This window comes from Zea mays, chromosome 6 (assembly GCF_902167145.1).
Source record: "Zea mays cultivar B73 chromosome 6, Zm-B73-REFERENCE-NAM-5.0, whole genome shotgun sequence".
NCBI classification, from domain to species: domain Eukaryota; kingdom Viridiplantae; phylum Streptophyta; class Magnoliopsida; order Poales; family Poaceae; genus Zea; species Zea mays.
The window spans coordinates 60,127,870-60,152,806 of NC_050101.1; the positions used below are offsets into that span (position 1 = coordinate 60,127,870).

The 24,937-nt window shown below is 42.6% G+C and overlaps 2 pseudogenes; one reads left to right on the forward strand and one right to left on the reverse strand.

The window, feature by feature from the left end:
• Positions 1–13,600: 13,600 nt before the first annotated feature.
• On the reverse strand, positions 13,601–14,517 carry LOC109940411 (protein NSP-INTERACTING KINASE 3-like; annotated as a pseudogene).
• A 5-nt stretch (positions 14,518–14,522) lies between these two features.
• Positions 14,523–15,741, forward strand: LOC103631059 (poly(U)-specific endoribonuclease-B-like; annotated as a pseudogene).
• The last annotated feature ends 9,196 nt before the right edge of the window (positions 15,742–24,937 follow it).

The following is a 24,937-nucleotide window of genomic DNA, read 5'->3' on the forward strand; positions in this document are numbered from 1 at the left end:
GATTAATTAGAACATGAGTGGGTAAAAAGAAGTGATCAAGGGCACAACTTGCCTGGTACTTGAGGTTCCAGGTACCATGATGATCTTCATATGACACGTGTCCTCACTGCTAGTCGTAGCAATACAAACAAACATGGCATAGGCAAAATTAACATTATATCAAACATAAGTACAAACTGAATAATAATGATGTACACGTCGTAACGAGATCGGAGAAACAAGAACCACTAAATTCGGAGCTACGGTTATTAAGTTATGAATTTACGAAATTATTTAGTGCTTACAATAGATAAATCCTAATGAACAATTTTAATTCAAGTTTCATGGCTAAACAGTGTTACTGGTTGGTAGAATATATTAATACAAAATTAATGCCACAAGAATGGACCAAAAAGAATTTAAAATGAATTTTCTCTGAATTTATTGAGTTTCTAGGTTTATTTATGTACTAAAAAGTATTTACTATATTATTTTTACTATTTTCTTGGTTCACTGGACCGGGCGTCAAATTCCAGAAAGGTTAGGGGCTAAGATATAAATTTTCCCAGACACAGCTTTAACCCGCGGTGGACGGCGGGTTTATTTTTCAAAAACCAGAGGGCTCTTTAGCAATTAGGCCACGACGAAGGGGTATCTTCGATCGCCAGCCATCCGATACCGATCCAAAGGCTCAGAATAGATCGTGAAGCGATACACGGCAGGCACCACAGGATCCAAGATCCATAGTCCAAAATCTCTCCCTTGCATTAAACCGTTCTAGCCTTTGGATTTTCAATCTACGGCCGATACAACCCCTCTTACCTCAATCCTTCATCGCGGATCCAACGGTCCTCCACCATCTTCTTCACGCGAGGCATCAGGCAACTGCGTTGTGGCTGTTCCTAGCCCGCGACGGTGTCTGCCGGCCAGGAGTCCGAGCAGCACCTGCGCCAGAGCCCCTAGCCGATCGTTGACTCCACGGCAAAGTCTTCCCCCGTCGATCAACGAACCGAGGCCAACCATGTCACGCTCGTTGAGGATCCGCACATGCGCACATTATCTCTCTCCACCACGGCGCCTGGATCTTTGGATTACTATTACCAGCGTTGGATGCACCTAGGAATGGTGGGTGAACGGTGGCCAACCAACCCATACTCCAGTCCATGGCGGCAACCCACAACCGAGCTCAATGGTGGCGGCAGATCCCGCGGTAGAGTAGGTACTTCGGCGAGCAGTTCTGTGATCTCCCACCGTCGAAGCCACCCACAGAGATCTCGGTCATCCCCCAGGCGCCACAGGGAGCACTTCTAGTTGCCGTAGGGGTCATGCCGTCAGAGTACGCGCACGCCAACGGCGGCGGATTTCTCTACCATGGCGACGGCGAGCAGAACCACTGCGGCGGTACCCCCCAGTACGCTGTTTGCCCATGGCGATGGTGGCTCGAAGGTGTGGCACATGGCTTTATATAGGGGCGGTTAGAGCCCGTGCTTAAGAATCGCGAAGACTCGTAACCACATCAGCCAGCGCAGATCACGGAGCCCCGCCGCGACCTTCGGTTCTAGCTTCTGCGCGATTCTGTTTCAGGCTGGAAGAAGCATCCGACCGATTGGTCCCACACATTAGTGAGAGTGAGGGTTTGGGTGAGCGAGGCCCACCAGTCATCCACGAGGCGATGGAGCAAGGCAAGGCTGAGGAGCGCGCACGCCAGGGGAGATGGGCCGCACGGGGTGAACGCGGTGTGGCAGACATGGTGGAATCTTGGGCCGAGGAGAAAATCGGCCCAAGCGTAGGTTTTTTTATTTTCACTTTGAACTCAAATTTGAATTCTTATTTCAGTTTAGCACTTCAAATATAAATGAAACAAACAATTAATCCCAACATTATATGCAATATATATTTATGAATATATTTTTACTACTTATTCCTTGTTTTATTTAGGTAAATGTTTTAGTTATGCAGCACAAAAATAATCTTAAAGTTAGGAGTTTAATCCAAATAAACATTGATTAAAGTTTTCATTTTAAAAAAAACAATGTTTAATATAAATAATCACTTTAACTTGGATTTTGGAAGCATTTCTAACTTTATAGTTTATTCAAAAAGTAAGTCAAGTCATATGATTATGGTTTATCAATTCTCGCATTTTATATATTTTTTTCTTCTCTCTAAATCCCCAAAGACAAGATTTACGGTGTTACAGATGCACTTGCTTTGTTCCTTAAATCCAGGTGTGACGGAAGTGGTATTAGACAAAATGTTGACTGTAGGACGAAACCTAGATAGAAATGGACAAAACCCTTACCTACTTACCTTACTCTGATTCATTCTATACTTATCTCACTCTGATTCTTTCTATACTTATCTTGATCCTGTCTCACCTTCTACTGTTCTACTCTGATTATTCTTACCTTCTCTACTATGAGACAAGATGGATTACACACTTTGGAATCCTACATTTATGACCTTTTTAAGAGATAGGAGGCCTAAGACAAAATTATTACTATTTTCTATATTTTAAAAAAAATGTTGGTTGATTGTTTTGATGATCAATGCCTGATTTGCTTCTTTGATTGATTGAAATAGTATAGACGGACATCTTAGCATGTACCACCATAAGGTAATAAGTTAGCTTTAGTAGGTGACACGCTTAGCTAATAAATCCCCCAAAGTAACATGCTTCGTAATTACTGTCTTGTCTACAATCCTTCCTTTCTTACCCTGTGTTTCTAACCTAGATGGGCTACCCCTATAGTGTTAGAATAGAGCAGTATAGACGTGATCCTTGGTATGTCATGGTTAAGAAAGGCAAAGGCAGTTTATACACTGTGCTAAAGGAACCATAGAACTCACCAGTTCCAAAGGAGAAAGATTTGAAGTTGGAATTGCAGTAACTACCGCCACCAGACTAGCGACATTCTTAGTAGATGGGAAGTTTGTTGGTGACAACATCCGTGTGGTTAAGGAATTTCCGGATGTCTTTCCAGAGGAGTTACCAGGGATGCCACCAGATAGGGAAGTTGAGTTTGTCATTGATCTCTTACCTGGGACTACTCCTACTTCCAAACGGCCATACATGATGTCTATAGAAGAGTTAAAAGAACTTAAGAAGTAGTTAACGGAATTGCAAGAGGCTGGGTACATTCGACCGAGTTCTTCACCTTGGGGAGCGCCGGTTCTGTTTGTACAAAAGAAGGATGGATCACAGCGGATGTGTGTGAATTATAGGTCCTTTAATGATGTTACCGTGAAGAACAAGTACCCATTACCCTGCATTGAGGATTTATTTGACCAGATGAGAGGTGCTAGGGTATTCTCGAAGATTGATCTCCGATCGGGTTATCACGAAGTGAAGATTAGGCCATCGGATATTTCCAAGACAACTTTCTCAACCCGATATGGTTTATATGAGTTCACAGTTATGTCATTTGGACTAACTAGTGCACCAGCCTATTTTATGAATATGAAGAATAAGGTGTTCATGATCTGGACAGATTCATCGTGGTTTTCATCGACGATATTCTTATTTATTCCAAGAGTGACGGTGATCATGAGGAACATCTGAGATTGGTGCTACAGAAGCTATGAGATAATCAACTCTACGCCAAGTATAGCAAATGCGAGTTCTGGATTGACGAGGTGCCATTCCTTGGACATATCATTTCTAATGGGGGGATATCAGTGGATCCTGCTAAAGTCAAGGAGATAGTGGCGTGGAGCATACCCACTATAGTTACTAAGGTTCGGAGTTTCTTGGGACTTGCAAGATATTATTGGAGATTTATTGAAGGATTTTCTAAGATTGCTAAGCCTATGACCTCACTTCTGGAGAAGGGAAGAGAGTTTAAGTGGGACGAGAAGTGCCAAGATAGTTTTAGCCAACTGAAGTTGAGATTGATGTCACCCCTAGTATTGGTTATGCCAGATCTACAGAAGGGACTTGACATATATTGTGATGCATGCGACCAAGGCATGGGATGTGTACTTATGCAAGAAGGACATGTGATTGCCTACGTGTCTCATCAGTTGCGGAAACATGAGTTGAACTACCCCACTCAAGACTTAGAACTGGTAGTCGTAGTGCATGCGCTAAAGATATGGAGGCATTATATCATGGGAACCAGGTGCCAAGTGTACACGGATTATAAGAGTTTGTAGTACATATTCACTTATAAGGATCTCAATCTTAGGCAACGCCGATGGTTGGAGCTTATTAAGGGTTATGATTTGGAAATTCACTATCACCCGGGCAAGGCGAATTTGGTTGCAGATGCCTTGAGTCGAAAGGAGCACCTTCATTCAGCTATTGTTGCCCAGCTACCCGATGAGATTGTTGAGGATTTCAGGAGACTTAACTTGGGGATAGTTACTCACATTGAAGGAGTTACTATTGATGTGGAACCTACCTTGGAACAAGAAATCCGCAAAGGACAGACTAGCGATGCTAGGATACAAGAGATCAAGAATCTTATTACTGAAGGTAGATGTCCGGAATTCATGGAGGATGAGCAAGGCACCGTATGGTTCAAGGACAGGATATGTGTTCCTGAGATTGATAACCTTCGTGAGACTATACTAAAGGAAGCCCATGACTCAGATTATTCTATTCATCCTGGGAGTACCAAGATGTATCAGGATTTGAAGCAGAAATACTGGTCGTATGGATTGAAGAGAGATGTGGCTGCACATGTGGCTATGTGCGATGTGTGTCAAAGAGTTAAGGCTGAACACTAGAGGCCAACTGGACTACTGCATCCACTAAAGATACCCGAGTGGAAGTGGGAAGAGATTGGTATGAACTTCATTACTGGATTGCCTCGCACCTCGAAAGGATATGATTCTATATGGGTTATTGTGGATAGACTGACCAAAGTGGCTCATTTCATTCCGGTCAAGACTACTTATAAGGGATCTCAATTGGCAGAGTATATATGGCTCGGATTGTGTCTCTACACGGTGTACCGAAGAAGATCGTTTCGGATAGAGGATCACAGTTTACCTCCAGATTTTGGAAAAGTTTTCATGAGAATATGGATATGAAGTTGAATTTTAGTTCGGCCTACCATCCTCACACTAATGGACAGACTGAAAGGACTAATCAAGTATTGGAGCACGTGTTGAGAGCTTGTGCCCTTCAGCATGGTAGTAGTTGGGACAAGAGTCTACCTTATGCTGAGTTCTCATATAATAATAGTTACCAGGCCAGTCTGAAGATGTCACCGTTCGAGGCTCTATATGGCAGGAAGTGCAGGACTCCTCTATATTAGGACCAGATTGGAGGAAGACAGTTCTTTGGACCTGAACTTATTCAAGAGGCAGAAGAACAAGTATGTATAATCAGGGAGAACTTGAGGGTAGCTCAGACCAGCCAAAAGAGCTACGCTGATAATAGAAGAAGACCACTGGAGTTTGAGGAAGGTGATCATGTGTACCTCGAGGTGTCACCACTTCGTGGAATGAGGAGATTTAAAGTCAAGGGCAAATTGTCCCCTCGCTTTGTTGGACCATTCAGAGTTTTTAAGCGAGTTGGAGAGATGGCCTATCAACTCGAGCTACCTGATAATCTATCTGATGTGCATAATGTATTCCATGTATCTCAGCTGAAGAAATGTCTCAGGGTACCTGAAGAGCAGCTGCTAATGGAGGATCTTAGTGTTCAAGATGATCTTACTTATGCTGAGTACCCTATCAAGATTCTTGATACACTGACTCATGTCACAAGAAATAAGGTGATAAATATGTGCAAAGTACAATGGAGTCACCATGGAGAAGATGAAGCTACTTGGGAGAGAGAAGAAGAGCTTCACATAGATTTTGCCCATCTTTTCCCTAGTCCTTCCTAAATCTCGAGGACGAGATTCTTTGTAAGAGGGTAGGATTTGTAATGCCCAAATTATAAAAGCGTCGATCTTGTTACATGTGTGGCCATCTACTCATTATATCATGAGAATAACCATATTTAAAGTAAACAAATAAATAATGGCACATCAATAAGCTATGCATCATGTTGGAAATTTTTGTTTGCTTGTGCATTCAAATAACAATAACAATAATAGTAGAAATAAAAGAATGACTTGGAATGTGGAATTATCCCCAATTTGAAATTAGGGTTAAAATTAGAGAGGGAAGAGAGAAATACTATATAAATATAAGGAAAAGATATATAAATAAATAAATGCACATGTTCATAATGGTGCTTGAATTTGAGCAATTCACTTAAGCATGAACTTCACAACAACATTTGAATTCAAATTGAAATTGGAAATAAAGAAAAAAAGAAAAAAAAAGGGTAAAAACCATACTTGGGCCGACTCCCTCCTTTTCAGCCCACTCCACCACCTTCTCTGTGCGGCCGAACCAGGTGAAGGGATCACCGATAGGGAGGCCCATGTCTCCAGTCTCGTGCGCGCCTGGTGTCCTCGCTCTGACTGGGGTACCCCACTTGTCAATCGCGCGTCATGCGCCACGCACCACGCTCCTGCACCGACTGCTGGGGCCCACGATTCCATCACCACCACATAGGGGCACTTACATCTGGGGCCTACCTGTCAGCCTACACCACCTCAACTAACCCGCGCATATGCCGGTGATGTGGAGCTCAGGCGGGTCCATTTCTTCCTCCTCCCCTCTTTCCTCTCACCTTACTTAAGGACCTAGCTGCCAGGGAAGACCATTGTTTCCGTCGTCCCGTGTTCCACCAGAAGGACCGTTACGAGGTGAGGGAGAGAGGAGTTTGTGTGTGATTTGGGCTGCCCTGGGTGATTCCCATCGCTGTGAGGTGTCTATCCTAGGTGAAGGGCCGAGGAGGATCGTCATCATCCAGGGTAGCGGTGCGTAACCGCAATTGGGAGGTGAAGCCGCGGAACCGAAGGCAATTCCTCACCGTTGATCGATTTCCGCCGCGGGCAACTTTGCCCCATGACCGGGTACTTCTATGGCGTCAAGGCCGGTATGTCACCCATCCATGAGCTCACCATAGTCTTCGCATTGTGTCGATGCTATAAAATTTGGGAATGGTTCCTGTGGGCGTGGGCGCGCACTCACCGCGAAATCGCCACCGCGGTGGAGGCCTGTGCTACTCTGCGCCCAACATAGGGAGGAAGACGAGGTGATTGCCATTGATCCAGAGGTGTGCAGCCACGATTAGACCTCGGGTACCCCTTTGAGTTTTAGATCTGAATCGTCGATGAAGTAACGAGCGATGCATAATAGATCTGGGCTTCATTAAATCGTAGGCGTAGGATCTAGATCCTGTGGACATCGTCGCGTACCAATTCAATGTAATGTGGATCTAATCTAGGTCGTAGAAAGCAGATCAGACGGCTCAGATTGGAGGATACCCCTTCGGCCTGTATGTTTTGCAAAAGAGTCCCTGTTCTTTATTTAAATCAACCCACCGTCCATGTACGACTGTTCCTTGAGTCTAGGAAGTTTTACCCCGAGGCCCCTATCTTTCCTGGTAAATGAGGCCCAGTCCAGAGCCTATTTAAAATGAATAAATGAAATAGTAAATGCATTTTTAATCCAAAAACAATTCCTAGAACTTATTTAATTCATAGAAAATTCATACGAGCTCCAAATTGATTAATTCCAATTTCTAAAATTTTGTAATATTATTGTTTATCACCTAGAGTCTCTGTTTTGGCATGAAAACAGTAAGAAAAATAATTTCTCAATTAATTCTATTTCAAGCACATAAAACCTTTGGAAATTCATATCTTAAAATCTATAACTCCAAAATTAATGAGTCCTATTCCTAGGTTCTTATTTTAATGTGTAGAGTTTTATTGTGTATTTTATTTATATGTTTGGTGTGATGTTAATTTTTGCTATACTATGTATGTATTGTGTTGATGCGAGTAGACGAGCAAGCTATTGTGGATCCTAAGGTTCAGCAGATAGAAGTTGCTGAGCAGGAGCTTATTGAAGGCAAGTTGTGCCCTTGACCACTTTCGTTACCCAATAATGTTCTATATTATCACTTATTCATGCATAGGTTTAATTTTGATGGGACCCAATAGGTCAACCTAGACTGTTTATCTTTTTACCTTGTTTACCCCTGAATCATTGGGTAGTTTTGCTATTGCTTACACGGTTTTTGGGTTAATATTTCATTATATCCATGTTCCTATTATTCTGTTATGTTATTTATGTTCATGATAAGATCATTATGTTAATGGGAACATGGAGCAACCACCCGGGAAAACAGTGCTACCACAAGGGTAGTATGGGATGCCCTTGGCTGATTAACTAGGAAAGCTAGTGGATGACAACCTTACCCGAAAGGGGCAAGGGCAGTGGGGGAGTGGTCAGTGTAGGGAGGTCCTTGGGTTGATTTTTCTGCGATGGTGGTAAGGCAAGGGATCCCTGCATTGGAGCTTCCTAGAAACTGTAGCGGGTTTTCTGAAGCTAGTGGAACTTTGTAAAGGCCTCGTAGTGTTACCCTGCCTCGCCTCCTCGGTAGAGGTGTATGGGATTGGCCGTCTCTTGGCAGATGGGTAACATGACTTGTGTGTAAAGATGTGCAACCTCTGCAGAGTGTAAAACTAGTATACTAGCCATGCTCACGGTCATGAGCAGCTCGGACCCTCACATGATTAATCTATGGAATTAAAACTCAATTTGTCACTTGCATCGCATTTGGGATTATTTTATTATTAGTTTTACTTATTATTACTAAGGTTTGGTATTTACTTACACTTAGTAACTGCTAATAAAATTTTGACCAACTTATAAAAGCAATGCTCAGCTTCAGCCTTTATTTTATTGATCAGCCTTACACTTCACATGAACTCCCACCTTTGGTGAGTTCATGCACATTATTCCCCACGACTTGTTGAGCTATGAACATATGTGAGCTCACTCTTGCTATCTCACACCCCCCAAAGGAGAAGAACAGGTGGTCGAAGACGAGTCGCCTAACACCGAGGCTTTCAACTTGATCTAGGTAGCGTCTCCCAGTCAGCTTTGTGGCGCCAGGGAATAATATTTAGTTCGCTTTATTTTATCATTTATTTTTGTAAGACTTCCGCTATGTAATAAGTACATTTATGATAATTATGACATTTATCTCTATGCACTCTGTTATTATATGTGTTGTCTTCTCTAGCGCATATATGAGATGCACCCTGCTTTGTTCCTTAAATTCAGGTGTGACAACCAAGATGTACCATGACCTAAAACCCCTATATTGGTGGACAAGGATGAAGAGGTAAATAGCCAAGTATGTGTCCGAATGTGATACATGTTAGAGGATAAAGGCAAGTCACCTAAAGTCGGCCGGTGCCTTGCAACCCCTATTGATACCTTCATGGAAATGGGATGACGTCATCATGGATTTTATTGTGGGTCTACCCAACACCTCTCGACATCACGATTCAATCTGGGTTATTGTGGACCGATTAACGAAAGTGGCCCATTTTCTTCCAGTGCACACCACAGATAAGGCACAAAAGTATGTGGAATTGTATATTGACCAAATTGTGTGTTTGCATAGATTACCCAGACAATCATCTCTGACCGAAGAGCTCAATTCGTAGCCAGATTTTAGGAACCATTGCAAGAGTCCTTGGGAACCAAGCTGGTAAGAAGTTCGACGTACCACCCACAAACCGATGGTCAAATAGAAAGGGTAAATCAGATCCTTGATGATATGCTGAGAGCTTATGCAATCGACTATGGCAAGAATTGGGACAAGTGTCTCTCCTTGGCAGAACTTGCCTACAACAACAGCTATCAATCTAGCCTGAAGATGGCACCCTTTGAGGACCTATGTGAAAGGAGGTGTCGAACACCCTTAAACTGGTCACAACCAGGGGAGAGAGAAATTTTTGGACCCGACCTAGTGTTGGAAGCCAAAAGAAAAGTCAAGATAACCAGGAAGAACCTAGAGGCTGCTCAGGCCAGGCAAAAGAGTTATCACGACAAAAGAAGGAAACCCCTACAGTTTGAAGTGGGAGATCACGCGTATCTAAAAGTATCAGCCACAAAAGGAGTGCAAAGATTTGGGATCAAAGGCAAGCTAGCCCCTCGCTACATTGGACCTTACGAGATCATAGAGGCATGTGGACCTGTGGCATACAATGTGGAGTTACCACCGAAAATGTCTATCATACACAATGTGTTCCATGTGTCCCAACTGAAGAAGTGTATTCGGTTACCAATGGAAGTCATAACCGAGCCAAATATAGAGATAGAACCGGATCTATTGTCTCAGCCGGGTTTTAGGGACCCGGGCGTGCACACAATCACCAGGTGTGCTGGGACCAAGTCTCACACAAATCATGAGTCATGGTATAGAAACGAATGCCACATCTTTACTATATAATAGGAGTTCTATACAAAATAAATAAATAATTACATCGTAATGAGACAAGGATCCAGCAACCCAACGTAGACTGGGAGCCGATGGCCTAGACCTCTCACGAACACATCACATCATCCTCCATGCGCCTCATCCTGTGGTACCTGTTCTTGACCTGTGGGGGGTGTGAGACAGCAAGGGTGAGCTCACATACGTTCATAGCTCAACAAGTTGTGGGGAATAATGTGCATGAACTCGCCAAAGGTGGGAGATCATGTGAAGTGTAAGGCTTACCAAAGAAAATGGTTAAATCTGAGCATTGCTTTTAAAGTTGGTCAAAATTTTATTAGCAGTTACTAAGTGTAAGTAGATACCAAACCAGAGTAATAATAGAATAGAATTAATAAGAAATCCCATGCAATGCAAATGACAAATTGAATTTAGTTCCATAATTTAATCCTGCGAGAGTCCTGAGCTGCTCATGACCGCGAGCACGGCTAGTATACCAGTTTTACACTCTGTAGAGGTTGTACCCTGTACCCACAAGTCATGTATGTCATGTCGCCACGGTTAGCTAGACCCTTAGACACTTCTGAGGTGAATGGCTAGGGATCCTCTATGAGGCCTTTATAAAGTTCCACTAGCTTCCGAAAACCCGCTAAAGTTTCTAGGAAGAGCAATGCAGGAATCCCTCGTCTGACTGTCATCACAGCAAAATCAACCCGAGAACCTCCCTACATGCCTACTCCCCTACTGTCGTTGCCCCTTTCAGGTAAGGTAGTCTTCCACTAGCTTTCCTAATTAGTCAGCCAAGGGCGTCCCATTAAAATGTGTTATAACTTGGTTAGTGTAAATCATATGAGAGATTATTTTATAAATAATAAACTCAACTTTAATTTTAATTATACTTAACTAGAGATCATGTTTTAACCAAATTATAATTATGATCAGGTTGGTTTTGATTTAGAAGAGCTAATCTAGTAGATATAGGATAAATAAATATCTAACTATATAAGTATGCGACATGGTATAATTTATGGTATACTGTGTAGTAAATATTTATACGAAGCTAACACAACTAAAACGAGTCAATTCGGAATTAAAACAGAGGAGTTATGAATTTCCGATGTTTTCAGTGTTTGGTATGGAATAAACTACGTGGACAATTTTAATCTATGTTTCATGATAAAACAGATTTACCTGGTGATAAACAATATTAAAGTAAAATTATTGCAACTGGAATGGGTCATAAAGGAATTAAAATGGTCAAGTTATGAATTTTCTAAACTCCTTAAATTTGTTTTTATACTAAATCAGTTTTCTCTATTTATTTTTACATTTAACTGATTTTTTTGGACCGAGGGCATTAATTCCAGAGAGTACAAGGGTGGCTTTATAAAATTCTAGGGCTTATCCTGTATTATTCTCCACTGCATACGGATGGCAGCTTAATATGACAAAAGGACAGTGGTTCATATGTAAGTATGCTCAGCCGAAGGGGTATCTTTGGTTTCTGGCCGCCAGATCACGCGTGGACGACCACGATTAAATCGGCGAGGTTATGAATAAGTGTGCGTTTTCGGCCATCCGATCCTACGTGGGTGGTTCATTTCAAAATGCAAGGGCGACGAAACGGTACGCCCCATGGTTCATTGGATCGCAAATCAGTGATCCACATCAACCGTGACCATGTAAGCGATCAGGGTCGTCTATCTCTAGATCAATGCCCCGGTATGATTAAGCCGGAAGGGTATTCGAAGATCTAATCCTGGCCGCCCCATCTAAATCCAACGACTCAAGATACTCCTACCCAATTTGCCACCGGCGACGACGATGAGACACGCGCCCATGGTGGCGCCATTGATGTGCACGGCGCGCCGACATCCTGATGCCAAATTTCTTTCCTGATAGTAATAGAAATCGTTTAGGAGACCCTTACAGACCAGGGGCACGGCTGGTTACCCCGTATTATTGTGGCTATGACCCGATCCAGGCGACACCGCGGCACAGCGACAGTGGCCGAGCGCCGATGAGAAATTCCCGCCATCTAGGGTCACGATTACGGGTGTTGGTCGGTGCAACACAAGGCGAGGCCCTTAATTTCATATTGGGATGAGGATTACCTGGTTAAGATAGCGTAGAGGCTCTAGACCACGGTGACACGCGGCCGCGGCCAAAATCCCGCACCGCCGATGTGCTTCAACCGGCCACGCGTGGTTGCCTCCATTGGTTGGGAAAATGGCAGGCCCCCAGAGCAACCCGAGCACCCCAGAGTCGCACACGAACAATTGGTCATGAATTTGGCAAGCGGCTGCGGCAATGGCTCCGTGCGGTAGCAGCGGCACCCAACTTCCGAGGTGACCCGAGGACTATGGGGGATGAAGAAGGGGTGAGGGACGCCGGGCGTAGGGTTTTATGCCCCGGAGGGGTCGGTGGCATCTGGCCAGAAGGGAGCGCACAACGCGGCACGTTCAGCCGAGATTGTCGCGAGGTGGTTGAGAGGATGGAGCTGACGGGAGTGGTCCACCCGGTAGCGAGAGTGTAAGAGTCACGCAGTGCGCAGATAGCAGGTGGAGCCCATCAATCGTGATTGAGAGCGATCTAGCGCGCGCGAAGCAATCGCAGGTAAGTGGGTCCGATGTGACAGTCCATGGTGGCGCGCGGGCGAGCGGCTGACCGGGGCGGCCCACATGTCGGCGCCACCCAACCGCTGGGCTGACACGCAGTGGAGCGTTAGTGGGCCGATTTCCTTATCTCTGGCCCAATAAGATTTTCTTTCTTCTTTTCTTTTTATTTTCCTTTATTTTCTTTTTCTTTTATTTTTGAATCTACATTTTTGAATTCAAATTCAATTGAGCACTTGCACTTATTTTAATTATAAAGGCTGAGCATACTAGTAGGGAAGGGTTTTGCCCATTTATATAATTTTTTTCTTTGTTTTGTATAGTATTATCCTTCTCTTGCTCAAAATTCTAAATTGTATATTTCATCCTAAATTCCAATTTGGATAATAATGTGTTCCCATTAATAGGATTATTATTAGTATTAAATGCGCACATGAATAAAATCCAACATGATGCACAAATTAGTCATGTGTCATATGTTAATTATTTAATTTTAGATGTCGGTGTTCACATGTGCTAATAGGAGTCACTCAAATATGGAGATCAACTCCATTCTCATTATTTACAACTAGGTATGTGCCCGTGCGTTGCCACATACGCACAATTACATAAAAACAAACATATATATCCTCGGCATCAATATACCACAAATCATTTGCACAAATGAATACCACCACAACTATAGATAAGCCAAATCACACACTACAATCCACTGGATTTTTGTCGCCCCTTGCAACAATACAAAAGTTGTTTGATAAAATTATAGTGTGCAACGATTACATAGAAATAAACAACATATATATTCTCGACATCAATATATCAAAATCATTTGCACAAATGAATGCCACCACATGTATAGGCAGACAGATCACACCCTACAATTCACCGGATTTTTTTCCCTTCCCTATGTGTCCAATGTAATACAACAATAATATAGGCTTGATATGGCAAGACACCTATGCGACCTATGCGATGGCCGATTCGATCGATCAGATGGTCACCTTAGTCCAGAGAGCTCCATGGCTTCTACACCAAGCGAGCATTCGTCCGCTGCAAAATCCATGTACTTTTGAAGTAGGAGCTCCGATGAGACGAACTCTGGCGTGTCCACGTTCTGCGACACCTCCCATCTCTCTGTGAGCCTGTCTCCTTCCAGCATCCTGATCACCTCGAACATTCTAGGCCTGTGAGACAGGTGGTACTGACTCAACCCTGTCCTAGTTGCTACCCAGGCCTTTGTCCACCATCATGCCTAGCTGCTTTTCTTGATGGAGTTTCTTAACCTGGAAACATGGTCATGGCAATGACAAAAGCTTGCAATTCTCAAAGAACTCTCAAGAGACTGAACTGAAGGGCAAAGCAAAACAAGGTATAAAATATAATAAAGGAAACATAGGCGATTTTCATCTATAAGTTTTAAAGAAAATCTGAAATTGGATAAATAAACACAAGATGCATGCTTACCGAGTCGAGCACTATACCTTTCTGTTTTGCTACTCTTCCAAAATCCAACGCCTTCTAACCAGTGATCAACTTGACTAACAGAACCCCAAATCCAAACACATCAGACTTCTTTGATGACTGGCCGTATCTGGGATGCTGAGGTGAGATGGGTCACAATGATGCTTATGGTTTGTTGTTTTCAGGGGCCAATAATCATGGCTATTTTTTTCTTATGATGCAAAAGCAGCATGATCTAATTTCTAAATAAGAATATGAAAAAGACAAGTATTTTTTGGAAGCATGTTGTAATGGCCTGTTTGGTTTGAGGAATGGAGTGGGCCATCCATCGTCTTCTCGCTCCTTCTTGTTTGGTCTGTGGGATATTCACTCCTTGAGACCGTTGCAGAATGTGATCTGTTAGTGTTCAAGATGCCACTTGTCGACTCTTCCCTCTTTGCTCATCTTTGAATGAGGAAACCAGAATATGAACCAAGTCAAGATAATTGCTCTGAAGTTTTATTTTAACTGTATCAATAGTCTGAAGTTGTGTCGTTCTGTTAGACCACACCAGTTTGAGCTTTATTGCTGCTTTGCTGGTGACAGATCTGACCAAACCAGGTGTAGATACACGGTTGCACCCCATTTGTTTCTTGTAAGACTGTTACTTTTACGTCCACATAAATCAATTGACACTCTAGTTGAATGGTGATAATTGCGTGTTCTGAAGCTTTCTTGTACTATCTAAACTCTGAATTCACGATATTGCATAATGCAGTCTGAAACATGGAATGGATACAGAAAGCCACCATCAGAACAAAAGTACTCTGAGGATGTCAGTCATATTCACCAAGGACTCAATTTCGAGCCCACCAGGGAGGAGCTGAATAGCTTATCGAAAGCGTGTAGCCGACTTTGGGAGCTCGATATGAACCGTATCGTTCCTGGTAGGACTACAGAATCGACTGTGGAGAGGGGAAGAAAGTTTATCAGAAGGGTGATATGGCATCTGAAAGCTTGTTCACCTGGCTAGGCGACGATGTGCTAAGAAAACCCACCTACTCACGTTTCTGCGTAGCTCTGGATAACTATAACCCCCACCAGGATAAGCACGAGGAAATAGCTTTTGTTGAAGAGATCGCCAGAACATCGCCAATTAAGTACTTGCACCGGTACTTAGTGCAGAAGGGGGTTGTGCCTCAGGACTACGAGGACTTCAAGAGAATGCTGACATCCCTATGGTTTGATTTGTATGGAAGAGGTGGCAACTCTAGCTGCTCTACTGCCTTTGAGCATGTGTTTGTTGGTGAGATCAAAGGACGGGGACAAGGGGAGAGTGAGGTATTAGGCTTCCATAACTGGATACAGGCAAGTTCTCGTGTTGTTAATGAAATCTAATTTCCTCATTTGGACATTTCTAACAGGTATTCTGTGACTAATTTGCAGTTTTACCTGGAAGAAGCCAAGGGAAATGTGGATTACCAAGGTTATATATTTCCAAGGCGCCGTGGTGAATCGTTGAGTATATTACTATGTAGCTAAGAATTGATGCAACGCTGCTGTGCATACGAATAATGTTAGCTAAAATGTTCTACCTTGGTCTTGGCAGCCTGATTCAGAGATACACCCACATCGGCCGTGGTTAGAGTCGCCCTAGAAGAAGAGCCCCAGAAGAAGAGCCACTTCCCGTCAAGGCACCGCCACGACGCATCGGCCACAAAGAGCTTGAAGGAGCAGTGCGCCGAGTACACCCACCCGTTGCTCTCCAGCGCGCCGAGCGGCCCGTCGCACCATGGTGCCTCGCACGGGTGGTCCAACTCCAAGCACCGGTACCGCCCCGCTGCGTCTGACGCCCAACCACCGGATACGGTCACCAGATGCCAATGGGAAATTTCTAGGATCCGGCTAGGTTCTAGAATTCGGCTGGGTTCTGCGCCAGGTACCTTGCTGGTGAATAGATAGAAGATGCGACACAAGCTGTGGAGGAAGGGGGCGGATCCGAGAATTTTAGGAAGATGTTGGGATGGGGTGCTGGATCCGCTTTGAGCATGGCAACGACTACCGCAGCAGGCCAGGCGGGCACCGCGGAGGCCGAGGTCGAGAAGGCGGAGTAGTACCTGGCGCCGCGCGTCGCGGGGAGTGGGGCGAGGATGGCAGGGGCGACACCTTCCATCGATGGAGTGCGGGCGCGGTGATGGCGGGAGCGGCGATGGAGGATCCCTTGAAGGGCGCGACGAAGAGCAGGGTGGGCGGGGCACGGTGCACCAGGGGAGGGGTCGCTTGCGCGAGGGCACACGGGGGCACAGCTCCATGGAGAGGGCGGACGCGGAGAGTGCTGAGCGCGGCGATCCAGGGCGGAGGATGTCGCGGACGCGGGATCTGGGCGGATTGCGGGAGAGAGCGGCGATTGCGGGAGACAGGCGGGGGCGGTTGCCGCGGGGCGAGCAGGCAGAACCGTGCTGAATGTGGACGCCTACAATAGAGGCTTAAGGGGTAGTAGAGATTTGGGTGCTACAAATTCTACTTTTCAAACTTAAGCTTGTCTCAAAAATTTTAGCACAAAGGTAAAAATGCAAGAACTCCATCATAAGGTGCATAAATCTATATCTTTTTATTTTGTTATTTGGTTAGCTTAATTCCATTCCATTAGACATTCAAAAGCATGAGAGTCCCAATATTATCCAAAGGTTTCAAAAATTTCTAAAACACTATCTTAAATATATTCATTTATTTATTTCATCATTATTATTTTTTTCTCATACCAATTTTGGGCATTACAAATCCTACCCCCTTAACAGAAATCTCGTCCTCGAGATTTGTAAGAAAAATAATGTATAAACATATTGTCTCAGAACATATGCACAAACAAAAAAAAAATCTTGGCATGATGCGTAACTTATTAGCACCACATAGGGTCAATTAGACCTTATTATTACTCCTAAAATAGTAAAGTACTAGCTACTAAATAATATTTAGGTCTTACAAATAGTTATATATATATATATATATATTTATTTATTTATGTAGCTTGGTGGAGATGCTGGTGGTGGTGGAGGTAGTGGGTGTTGTTGTTGTCTTTCCAACCGTGCTTGCCTCATTTATTGACGCATCTCCAGCCGGTCTTGATGCATTTCCTGGCGTTCTTGCCTTATCTGATTTTGCATTTCGTTAACCATGTTCGTCATTTGTTGTAGTACCAACATTTGGGCGGCAACCACTAGATCTGTTCCAGTCGGTGGAGGATTTGGAGGATTCATTTCTATTTGCTGTTGCCTGATAATCTTCCTGTTGTGGGGGTTGGCTGGTGGATCAATTCTTTTTCCCTTCCTAGTATTGACCACCTGAGTTAGAAGCATATGATAAGATAGTTTTGCAAGGAAAATTATTTGGTAGGCAGAATGAATAGGCTAATAGCTGGTTATGAACTGAAGATTCTTTGGCAGGACTTAATATGTTGTTTTATGTCTAGATTGGGGTAACTAGTCGTATAACAGAAATATCCAAAGGTAAGATAGAATCTCTCAAGATGAGATAGACTACATGATGTAGGTCAAGAGTTTGTTTGATGTTAGGTGAGGATAGACAGATTATACAATCCATCACGACTCTATTGGTTGGGTTAGTTCCTTTGCTCATGGTTGAGTTGGTCTAATGTGCTAAGTTAAGTTAACACCTGGCTAGTAGGGTCTAATCTCTTCTACCAGTATCACTAATCTGTTTAAGTAGAGCACCTTAGATTAGATCACATTAGATTAGATCGCAGTACATTCTAAAATCCCATTTAAGAATATCATTTGGTTAAGCATATCAAGCTGACTTTATCTTTATGAAATTCTAGTATCTTTTTATCTAAGTGGAACTCCCAATTAGTTTTTTATACACCTAAAATTTTCATGCCATTAGCAGGTGTGGCATAGAAAACAAGGGTACATCAGATTTTAGCTATTAGGTGAGTGTAGAGAGGATTTGGGGGATGAGGAAAAGATAGGTAAGGGAGACTTTTATTCCGGCTGGTGGATCTTGATTCATCTGAAGATCTGTTTGTACTCATATCCTTCATTGCCGAAGTTAACCTTCTTCTTGGGTCTGATTTAGAGACCATCGGTCGTGGTGTTAGATGCCATTATCTGAGTTGGGATAACAATTGCGGGTACATGTGATAGGTAGATTAAGCAGAGTTTTACTTTGCTTTTGGGATAAATGGGTTTGGTAACCTTTAACATAGGCTAGGTCGTTGTTTCACGGATGAGTTGGTCTAAGACACCAATTTAGGTTTTAAAACCCATTTATAGGAATATGGTCTAATCTGTGTTACCAGTATTAACTAACTTGTTTAAGTAACTTCCTATAGATTGGATATGACTAGATTAGACTAGTTTCAGTTAGATAGATCTACCAGGGTAGGATATATATTATTAGGATATGTTAGAATCTTTTTGAGATAAGATGGATTATATGGTGTAGGTAATTTAGAATCTCTGTTAGATTAAAACAGAGGGGTTATACATCCATCGGATGGTTAAGGTAGTTGCATGAGGCCGAGTTGGTCTGTCATTCTTAATTTAGTGTAGAGTGAATTAAGTTAAAACATATTTTATAGGAGTAGAGTCTCATTTATTTCATCAGTATTATCCTTCTTGTTAAGCAACTTACATTAGATTAGCCCAACTTGAGGTTAACATTTGTTAGGTTAGATTAATCTATCACATTAGATCAGATCTAAGTTATATTTTTGTGACTAGATTAGACTAGATAAGATCCTATTATTTTGGATTAGATCCTAGTTGTTACTTTAGGATGAGAGAGTCTTTCAAGATAAGATTAATCTATTAAGATAAGAGAGAGCCTTTTAAGATAAGATGGATCTATTAGGCTTGATATATTCTAATGGGGGTATTCTTAGTTGGTCTAGTTTATCTTATAAACAATTTATGAGAATAAGATAATTTTTTTCTTTTTAACATAAGATCAACATTTTAGGATAAGATAGAATTTTTTTCTCAACTTAAAGGATTCTATCTAAAATAGATACACTTTAGTGGAGGATAATCTAGGTTTTTTAGATATCTTATAAATTTTATTTATTTATATTTATGCCTATATATATGTAGATGTAATTGTGGATATTACTCCACAACTCATCACACTCAATCAAAGATCCAAATCAGACATGTATCACAAGAACAAACTTTCAAGCATACAAATATTTACAAAAATAGTTTTGATTTTATTCCTAAGAGTAGGTCTCCTATTCCTAAAGGTCATTTTAGGCACAAGATTTCAAAGTGTGAAATCCACATTTGTCTTTAGAATGAAAAGGTAAGAATAATCAGAGTAAAGCGGAAATAGATGAGAAAAGATTAAGAAATGTTTAGAAAGGATCAGAGTAGCAAAGGAAAGTAGACAATGGTTGTCCAGTTCTATCTAGGCTTCGTCCAACAGTCAACATTGCTCTGATACCACTCATGTCACACCCGGGTTTTAGGGACCTGGGCGTGTACGCAATCGCCAGGTGTGCTGGGACCAAGTCTCACACATATAATGAATCATGGTACAGAAACGAATGTCACATCTTTACTATATAATAGGAGTTATGTACAAAATAAATAAATAATTACATCATAATGTGACAACGATCCAGCAACACAAAGTAGACTGGGAGACGATGGCTTAGACCTCTCACGAACACATCGCAGCATCCTCCATGCGACTCATCTTGTGGTACCTGTTCTTGACCTGTGAGGAGTGTGAGACAGCAAGGGTGAGCTCACATACGTTCATAGCTCAACAAGTTGTGGAGGATAATGTGCATGAACTCGCCAAAGGTGGGAGATCAAGTGAAGTGTAAGGCTTACCAAAGAAAATGGTTAAACCTGAGCATTGCTTTTAAAGTTGGTCAAAATTTTATTAGCAGTTACTAAGTGTAAGTAGATACCAAACCAGAGTAATATTAGAACAAAATTAATAATAAATTCCATGCAATGCAAATTACAAATTGAATTTAGTTCTATAATTTAATCATGCGAGAGTCCTGAGCTACTCATGACCGCGAGCACGGCTAGTATACCAGTTTTACACTCTGCAGAGGTTGTACCTTGTACCCACAAGTCATGTATCCCATGTCGCGAGGGTTAGCTAGACCCTTAGACACTTCTGAGGTGAATGGCTAGGGATCCACTACGAGGCCTTTATAAAGTTCCACTAGCTTCCGAAAACACGCTACAGTTTCTATGAAGAGCAATGTTCGAATCCCTTGTCTGACCGCCATCGCAGCAAAATCAACCCGAGAACCTCCCTACAGGCCTACTCCCCTACTGCCCTTGCCCCTTTCGAGTAAGGTAGTCTTCCACTAGCTTTCCTAATTAGCCAGCCAAGGGCGTCCCATTCCACCCTTGTGGTGGCACGTGTTTCTCAAGTTAAGCTCCATGTTCCAATTTAAAATAATGATCTTGACATACATAAATAAAATAATAGTTTAATTGGAACATGAAGATAATGTAATATTAACCCAAAACCATAGAGAGCAATAGCAAAGACTACCCAAATAGTTCAGAGGTAAACAAGGTATAAAGATAATCAGACTAGAGTGACCTATTGGGTCCCATCAAAATTAAGCCTATGCATGATAAAAATGATTACAAAGAGCATTATTGGGTAATAAAAGTGGTCAAGGGCACAACTTGCCTGGAACTTGAGATTCTAGGTGTCAGGATGATCTTCAAGTGACTCGCAACCTCGCGCTAGTCGTAGCAATACAAATAAACATGGTATAGACAAAATTGAAATCACACCAAACATCAAAACAAACTGCATAATAATAATCTACGCGTTGCTACGAGATCGTGGGTTCAAAAAACTACCAAAATCGGAATTATGGTTATAAAGTTATGATTTATGGGAGATCTATGTGATTTATCCATTCAACTGTGTTATAACTTGGTTAGTGTAAATCATATGAGAGATTATTCTATAAATAATTAACTCAACTTTAGTTTTAATTATACTTAACTAGAGATCATGTTTTAACCAAATTATAATTATGGTTAGGTTGGTTTTGATTAAGAAGAGCTAATCTAACTATAAAAGCATGCAACGTGGTATAATTTATGTTGTTACTGCGTAGTAAATATTTATACGAAGCTAACACAACTGGAACGAGTCAATTCGGAATTAAAACAGAGGAGTTTTGAATTTCCGAAGTTTTCAATGTTTGGTATGGAATAAACTACGTGGATAATTTTAATCTATAATTCATAATAAAACAGATTTACCAGTTGATGAACAATATTAAAACAAAATTATTGCAACTGGAATGGATCAAAAAGGAGTTAAAATGGTCAAGTTATGAATTTTCTAAACTCCTTAAATTTGTTTTTATACTAAATCAGTTTTCTCTATTTATTTTTACATTTAACTGATTTTTTTACCAAGGGCATTAATTCCAGAGAGTACAAGGGTCGCTTTATAAAATTCCAGGGCTTATCTTGTATTATTCTCCACTGCATACCAACGGCGGCTTAATATGTCAAAAGGACTGGGGTTCATATGTAATTATGCTCGGCCGAATGGCTATCTTTGGTTTCTGGCTGCCAGATCAGCGTGGACGACCACGATTAAATCGGCGAGGGTATGAATAAGTGTGCGTTTTCGGCCGTCAGATCCTACGTGGGTGGTTCAGTTCAAAAAGCAAGGGCGACGAAATGGTACGCCCCATGGGTCATCGGATCGCAGATCAGCGGTCCACATCAACCGTGACCATGTAAGCGATGAGGGTCGTCTCTCTCTAGATCAACGCCCGGTTCGATTAAGCCGAAAGGGTATTCGAAGATCTAATACTAGCTGCCCCATCTAAATCCAACGACTCAAGATACTCCTACCCAATTCACCGCCGGTGACGACGTTGAGACACGCACCCACGACGGCGCCATTGATGCGCACGACCAGAAGGGAGCGCACGGTGCGACACGTTTAGCCGCGATTGTCGCGAGGTGGTTGAGAGGACGGAGCTAACGGGAGTGGTCCACCCGGCAGCGAGAGTGTAAGAGTCACGCAGTGCGTGGATGACAGGTAGAGCCCATCAATCGGGATTGAGAGCGATCTGGCGCGCGCGAAGCAGTCGTAGGTAAGTGGGTCCGATGTGACAGTCCATGGTGGCGCGCGGGTGAGCGGCTGACCAGGGTGGCCGACCTGTCGGCGCCACCCAACCGCTGGGCTGACGCGCACTGGAGCATTAGTAGGCCGATTTCCTTATCTCTACCTAGTAAGATTTTCTTTCTTCTTTTCTTTTTATTTTCCTTTCTTTTCTTTTTCTTTTATTTTTGAATCTACATTTTTGAATTCAAATTCAATTGAGCACTTGCACTTATTTTAATTATAAAGGTTGATCATACTAGTAGGGAAGGGTTTTGCCCATTTATATAATTATTTTCTTTGTTTTGTATAGTATTATCCTTCTCTTGCTCAAAATTCTGAATTTTATATTATATCCTAAATTCCAATTTGGATATTAATGTGTTCCCATTAATAGGATTATTATTAGTATTAAATGCGCACACAAATAAAATCCAACATGATGCACAAATTAGTCATGTGTCATATGTTAGTTATTTACTTTTAAATGTCGGTGTTCACATGTGCTAATAGAAGTCACTCAAATATGGAGATCAACTCTATTCTCATTATTTACAATTTGGATGCTATAAATTCTACTTTTCAAACTTAAGCTTGTCTCAAAATTTTTAGCACAATGGTAAAAATGCAAGAACTCCATCATGAGGTGCATAATTCTATATCCTTTTATTTTGTTATTTGGTTAGCTTAATTCCATTCCATTAGACATTCAAAAGTATGAGAGTCCCAATATTATCCAAAGATTTCAAAAATTCCTAAAACACTATCTTAAATATATTCATTTATTTATTACATCATTATTATTATTATTTTTCTCATACCAATTTTGGGCTTTACATCTATCATACCAAGAACACCCTTCCAAGATTCTGGACTGGAAGGAAAGATCCACTCGTGCGAAGACAGTCAAGATGTATAAGATCCAATGGAGCAACCATACGGAAGAAGAGGATACATGGGAAATTGAGGATGACCTACGCAAATACTACCCCGATTGTCTACCTAAGGAAGTTGGTACGTAACCAACCCCCCGTGCCATTCGATTCCAGACATAGGAAAGATACTCCTAAGGAAAACCGAATTAAGAAATGAAATTAATCAAAAAGGGCTTCCTTCTGAAGTTGCAAAGAGGATGACATTCGAAGAGCAGAAATTCTCATAAACTTTTAAGGGTTAACTAGTATTAGGCAAGCAAGCTATGACCCCTTTCTCACCCTTGGAGGATCTCGGCTCGAATCTCGAGACGAGATTCTTTTAAGGGGGAGGGCTATAACACCCCTAATGTTACTTAGGGTTTTCCCTCAGTACCCCCTGTGACCTATTATCACATGTGGTTTGGACTGAGAAAAAGGCACCAAAATCTAGGAGCCAAGCCCTAACTAGGTTGCACCACCCTAAGAGATCAAACCTTAACCATACCAAGCTTAGAGAAGGAGGTGAAGTGCTAAAACCCTAGATTTCCCCTCTTGAGTACATTAGAGCACCAAAGAAAAGCTCAGTGAAAAGAACAAGTAAATCACATTGTCATGACTTGGGCTAATTATAAAAGTTGTAATACACTTAATAACCTACAAAAGATAGTAAGAAAGTTGGCTCAAAAAGATTTTGCAAAATCACTAAATAAGCCACTCAAGTTGAGAGCCCCAAGAAAAATCAGGATTCCCTAACTCAAATTTTAGCCCCTCTTGCAAAGATCACCCACGTTCATGGAGATTTCGAATTCAAAACCATGGGCTCCCATTGACAAAGTTGTAATAAACTAACCCCTCTACAACATAAATAGAGATGCATCGAGATTTGGAATTTTGACACGACAAAACCAGAGATTTGCCTCGGGTTTGGGCTGTGTGACAGATCCCACTTGAGTGCACCATATCTCAGGATTTAGTCAGCAAAATCCCTTGACCACCACACAAGATCGGTTGCTTGAGCGGAGGGGAAGAGGTCTTGTGCACTAACCAAGGCAAGAGTAGGCCTGGACGAGTGACTACACGCGCGAGAACTCGGGTAGAAACAACGCCACCACGTGTTCGACCCTGGTCGGCAGGCCATAGTTCACCCAACCTGCGCGCGCTCGGCCCCGCGCACGGTCAGTCCGCCCACGCGCCCTTGCCGCTCGTGCACCTATAAAAGCCCCTGAGGCCCCTCAGGCATCCTTGCCTCAGCCCCTTACACTCGCCCGCGCTCGATCACCGGAGTTCTGCCCGTGAACCGAGAGCTCCGCCGCCCGCTAGAAGCCACTCGAGCACGACCACCGTGGACTGGCCACTCCGGCCCATCCTGCCCCAAACCCGCTTCTCGGCCGACCTTCCCAGGGTTACGTGAAGCTTCCCGACACCTCAAACCGAGCGTTACCTCACCGGAAACGCTAGATCGCCCTCGCCGGAATCCTTCCGCCCACCAGAGCACATGAACCGGGCCAAGCTCCTCGCCGTCGACGAGCTCATCCGCCCTCGCTCCTAGC